The sequence below is a fragment of the Salvelinus alpinus genome, chromosome 6, assembly GCF_045679555.1.
Source record: "Salvelinus alpinus chromosome 6, SLU_Salpinus.1, whole genome shotgun sequence".
Classification (NCBI taxonomy): domain Eukaryota; kingdom Metazoa; phylum Chordata; class Actinopteri; order Salmoniformes; family Salmonidae; genus Salvelinus; species Salvelinus alpinus.
Window position 1 is genome coordinate 48,710,826 of NC_092091.1, and position 5,426 is coordinate 48,716,251.

The 5,426-nt window shown below is 40.3% G+C and overlaps 1 long non-coding RNA gene across 1 annotated transcript; it reads right to left on the reverse strand.

Moving 5' to 3' along the window:
- Window positions 1-4,394: 4,394 nt before the first annotated feature.
- Window positions 4,395-4,720, reverse strand: LOC139577585 (uncharacterized). Its single transcript, XR_011675338.1, has 2 exons — window positions 4,635-4,720; window positions 4,395-4,513 (listed from the first exon to the last, which is right to left on the reverse strand). It is a non-coding gene; the product is annotated as an uncharacterized lncRNA (long non-coding RNA).
- Between the last annotated feature and the right edge of the window lie 706 nt (window positions 4,721-5,426).

Sequence of the window (5,426 nt, forward strand, 5' to 3'; positions counted from 1 at the left end):
TTCTGTAGTATTATAAATGTAAGAGTTCTAAACTTCTTTAATAAGCACAATGTCTTGAGTAAAAGCCAAATTGGATTTATACCAAAACATCGCACAACTGATCATATTTACACCTTACACACCCTGATAGATAAACATGTCCACCAAAATATACGCTTGCTTTATCGACTTTCAAAAAGCATTTGATTCTATTTGGCATACAGGACTGTTCTACAAAGTTATTGAAAGTGGTGTAGGGGGTAAAACATATGACATAATTAAATCAATGTATACTGGCAATACGTGCAGCATTAAAATTGGCAAGAAAATAACATAAATCTTTAACCAGGGGCGGGGCCTTCGTCAGGGTTGCAATCTGAGCCCTGCACTCTTCAATATTTACATCAACGAATTGGCCACTATTCTAGAAAAATCCTCAGCCCCTGGTGTTAGTCTCCACAATTCAGAAGTTAAATGCCTACTCTTCGCAGATGACCTATGCCTGCTGTCACCCACAGCACATGGCCTACAACAGAGCCTGGACCTGCTAGAGCAGTACTGCCAGACCTGGGCCCTGGCAGTAAACCCCAAAAAGACAAAAATAATGATTTTCCAGAGAAGATCCAGATTTCAGGGAATTAGACCAAAGTTCTCAATTGGTACAAAATATATAGAGTACTGCACACACTACAATTACTTAGGTTGAAAAATAAGCTCAACTGGACACCTTAATGAGGCAGTGAATGAACTGAAAGAGAAAGCACACATTCTATGCCATTAAAAAGCAAATTCAAATTGAAATACCTATTAAAATTTAGCTAAAACTAATTGAATATGTAATTGAACCAATTGCACTTTATGGCAGCGAGGTGTGGGGTCCACTTGCAAAACAAGATTTCATCAAATGGGACAAACACCCCATTGAAACCCTGCATGCAGAGTTCTGTAAGATTATCCTACATGTCCAGAGGAAAACTACAAACAATGCATGCAGGGCAGAATTAGGCCAATATCCACTAATAATAAAAACTCAAAAAATAGAGTTTCATTACCAAGTCCTGCAATGCCAAGAGCTGAGCAAAGAAAAGAGTCCCCTCATCCAGCTGGTCCTGAGTTCACAAACCTGTTCTACTAACACACTGAAGCCTCAGGACCAGAACATCCAATCAATCAGGAAAAAACAAATCACAACACAGTCAAAACAAAACTATATTGCTTATTGGGAAACACAAGCACAAAGCAAAATGCAGTGCTATCTGGCTAAATATTTGACCATGGTTACTTTCTAAAACCTTAGAAAAACCTTGACAAAGTACAGGCTCAGTGAGCACAGGAGGAGGAGGAGGAGGAGGAGGAGGAGGGGGGGGGGGAGAGAGAGAGAGAATAAAGGTTTTTGGTTTTTGTTTATTTTGTTTTATTATGTAATTAGAATTTTTATGTTAAATTGTATTGATAAATAGAGATGGCTGGATGATATAAACGGATGAACGTTTTTCCCCCTGGTTTCAGTGTCATTAAGAGTAGTGGGAAGTTATTAAACAAGTCTTTTTATTTATTTTTTCTCTTTTCTTGTTAAGTCAATGCGTTTTAGGTTTTGTGGCACATGAGTGATCATTGGTACACACAGTTGAAGTCGGAAGTTTACATACACCTTAGCCAAATACATTTAAACTCAGTTTTTCACAATTCCTGACATTTAATCCTAGAAAGAATTCCCTGTCTTAGGTCAGTTAGGATCACCACTTTATTTTAAGAATGTGAAATGTCAGAATAATAGTAGAGAAGGATTTATTTCAGCCTTTCTTTCTTTCATCAAAGTCCCAGTGGGTCAGAAGTTTACATACACTCAATTAGTATTTTGTAGCATTGCCTTTAAATTGCTTAACTTGGGTAAAACGTTTCGGGTAACCTTCCACAAGCTTCCCACAATAAGTTAGGTGAATTTATGCTCATTCCTCCTGACAGAGCAGGTGTAACTGAGTCAGGTTTGTAGGCCTCCTTGCTCGCACACGCTTTTTCAGTTCTGCCCACAAATGTTCTATAGGATTGAGGTCAGGGCTTTGTGATGGCCACTCCAATACCTTGACTTTGTTGTCCTTAAGCCATTTTGCCACAACTTTGGAAGTATGCTTGGAGTCATTGTCCATTTGGAAGACCCATTTGCGACCAAGCTTTAACTTCCTGACTGATGTCTTGAGATGTTGCTTCAATATATCCACTTAATTTTCCTGCCTCATGATGCCATCTATTTTGTGAAGTGCACCAGTGCCTCCTGCAGCAAAGCACCCCCACAACATGATGCTGCCACCCCCGTGCTTCACGGTTGGAATGGTGTTCTTCGGCTTGCAAGCATCCCCCTTTTTCCTCCAAACATAACGATGGTCATTATGGCCAAACAGTTATATTTTTCTTTCATCAGACCAGAGGACATTTCTCCAAAAAGTACGATCTTTGTCCCCATGTGCAGTTGCAAACCGTAGTCTGGCTATTTTATGGCGGTTTTGGAGCAGTGGCTTCTTCCTTGCTGAGCGGCTTTTCAGGTTATGTCGATATAGGACTCGTTTGACTGTGGATATAGATACTTTTGTACATGTTTCCTCCAGCATCTTCAAAGGTCCTTTGCTGTTGTTCTGGGATTGATTTGCACTTTTCGTGTTTATACTTGCGTATTATTGTTTGTACAGATGAACGTGGTACCTTCAGGCATTTGGAAATTGCTCCCAAGGATGAACCAGACTTGTGAAGGTCTACCATTTTCTTTCTGAGGTCTTGGCTGATTTATTTTGATTATCCCATGATGTCAAGCAAAGAGGCACTGAGTTTCAAGGTAGGCCCTCAAATACATCCACAGGTACACCTCCAATTGACTCAAATGATTATCATAAGCTTCTAAAGCCATGACATAATTTTCTGGAATTTTCCAAGCTGTTTAAAGGCACAGTCAACTTAGTGTATGTAAACTTCTGACCCACTGGAATTACGATACAGTGAATTATAAGTGAAATAATCTGTCTGTAAACAATTGTTTACAGAAATTGCTTGTGTCATGCACAAAGTAGATGTCCTAACCGACTTGTCAAAACTATAGTTAAGAAGAAATTTGTGGAGTGGGTGAAAAACAAGTTTTAATAACTCCAACCTAAGTGTATGCAAACTTCCGACTTCAACTGTATGATTGATTTAATCTATGATGTCTCTGTATGTAATTGTAATGTATGTGTGTCTATGTCTATAATTAGCTTAAGGTGTGTTTATGTCTCTAAATTGTTGTCTGAGATTTGTCTGAAACGTTGTTCCCCCCTGCTGCTATCTTGGTTGGACCAGGTCTCTTCTGAAAAATAGATTTTATCTCAATGAGAGTACCTGGATAAATAAAGGTTAATAATTATAAAGAAATACAAATACTGAACCCATAAAATACCTTTCCCAGTTAATGTGCAGCCTAAAGATGGTGTGACCCTACTCTGCTCTCTGCTGGTGAGAAGTCAATTGCATTTTGGTGAATTTGACATCTCACGGGCCTCATTTATAAACGTTGAGTAGGCACAAAATATTTTTTAAATAAACTTGACGGGAGAATGTGCGGTCAGGCACGGACACTTTGACCCATACGTACGTAAATAACCTGGAGAAATGAGAACCTGACTCCGATGGCAGAAGGATGAAACTCGAGAAACGTTTTGAAATTGACACCATAGTGTAGAATAAATTGAAATAATACCTTTCATATATGTAGAGTTCCCTGGATTGCACACACAAAAAAAACACAAAAAACATGATTTGGGATAATAAATACAAACGGAGCAATCTGTTTATGCAAAAGAACCCCCTTAAATATGTTGTACAGATTAATCGGGAATCATATTGAATTGGATCTGTAATTATTAAACAATACCTGCATGTTATGAAATGTATTCTCATAAATAATAAGGTGAACAGTGAGACAAATTATGTTTAAACTGATGCTGTTTTCGATGCCTTAGTCGGGCATTGTTATCACATGTTCGTTGCACATAACTGTCAATGTGATAATGGCCCTGTCATTGTCAGTTACAATCAGGGTAATTACCACACCTGAAGGTGTTATGCAATTTGGTAGCTTTGACAATCAAATGGGTGGGTATAAAAAGGCATGCAATTACAATGCATAATGACGCACAATGGCTGCTTTGGCACTGTTGGAAGATTTGTCGAATTGAAGAATTTGGAGAGCGAATTTTCAGAGACCAGCAATATTTACGGGCAAATGATGAGTGGCTTATTAGCCGGTTCCGATTACCAAGAGCTTTTCTCTTGGATCTCTGTGCTGTAGTGGGCCCAGCTTTACAGAGAAGCACCCGCAGAAACCAAGCCGTGCCTGTCCCACTTCAAGTCCTTGGCAACCTCGTTAATAGCGTCGATGATGTCTCTTTGCGTTTGCAGGATTACATCTGTGAGGACACGGCTGCTGGAGGGTTGTGATGCACGAGGTGCAGTGGAGACTCCGGGGCTGGGAGCACTCAGCTCCTGTTCAGCTGCAACACCACCGACCCGGCTGGAACACGCAGCGATTGAAAACAATAGAAAGTCACAATTGTTTGTGTAAATAAATGTTCGAACACAACTTCTAGGCATTTGGTTTACTCTTTTCAAACGACGAAATACTAATTACATACCTGGATCATCCGGTGCGTCTTGCATGTCCGTTTCCCCCTCCACCACCGTCACTACTCCACTCAGGAGAGATTCCTGTCACGTTCCTGACCTGTTTTCCTTTGTCTTGTATTTATTTAGTTGATCAGGGCGTGAGTTGGGTGGGTTTGTCTATGTGTGATTTTCTATGTTGGGATTTTGTGTTCAGCCTGGTATGATTCTCAATCAGAGGCAGCTGTCAATCGTTGTCCCTGATTGAGAATCATACTAAGGCAGCCGGGGTTTCACGTGTGTTTTGTGGGTGTTTGTTTCCGTGTTAGTGTTTTCACCACACGGTACTGTATAGGTTTCTGCACTTCGTTTATTTGTTTTGTATTTCAGTGTTCAGTTTTCGTTATAATAAATCATTATGAACACTAACCACTCTGAGTATTGGTCCGATCCGTCTCGCCTCTCCTCGTCGGAGGAGGAGGAAGAATACGACAGCCGTTACAATTCCCCTATAATACTGGCAAGTCGCTCATCAAGGGGGTTGAGATCCAGTGTCCCCTTTCCCCCGCCCACATTTGAGATGTGGTCCGACATAAGTGTCTATGCATAGTTATGCGCCTTTTAGGCTCCACTTTTGTCGTACCACTTTCTTATTTTTTCTGAGAGGGTTCGACCTTCTCAGCCAGCAGCATTCACAGCGTCCGCCACATGCTGCCACTCTAACACCTTTTTGGCATTTGTAATACCCACACTGTGTCCACCAAACAATATATATTTTCTTGCATCAACCTCCCCTACAGAACTTCAATTTCAAACTGGGTGAA